The sequence below is a fragment of the Penaeus monodon genome, chromosome 23 (genome assembly GCF_015228065.2).
Source record: "Penaeus monodon isolate SGIC_2016 chromosome 23, NSTDA_Pmon_1, whole genome shotgun sequence".
Lineage (NCBI taxonomy): Eukaryota > Metazoa > Arthropoda > Malacostraca > Decapoda > Penaeidae > Penaeus > Penaeus monodon.
In genome coordinates this window covers 25,444,076-25,444,551 of record NC_051408.1, presented here as the reverse complement: position 1 = coordinate 25,444,551, position 476 = coordinate 25,444,076, and positions in this window count along the sequence as shown.

Here is a 476-nt window from a genome sequence, read left to right as displayed (position 1 = left end):
CGAAGTAGCTACGAACTGGTGCGTCCTGTTGACCACGTCTGGGGCACTCCGGACGCGAATGGCTCCTGGAGCGGTCTGATCGGAATGCTGCAGCGGAAGGTAAATCAGCTTACAATCGCTTTAATTTCTGTCGAGGGAATAAGGGAGATGTTTTTCTTTTAAACAGAATATTCCTGGGATATTAGCACTAGATATCCATAGCTCTTTATGAATGCCGACACGAACCAATAGCTTTGATATAAGTAGGTTGTTCTCAGAAAGAGTTTACTCTACCGCGTTTACAACCTTCCCGCACCTACAGGAGGTGGAATTCGCCTTGGGGCCCTTTGGCGTTTCGCCGCAGAGGGACGTTGTGTGTGACTTCTCTGAGCCTGTTCATACCGACAGTCTCAACCTCATCATGGTTCGACCGACACTCGAGAGCGACATGTCTGGCTTCATCAAACCTTTTTCTGCAAAAGTTAGTGCCGATTGTT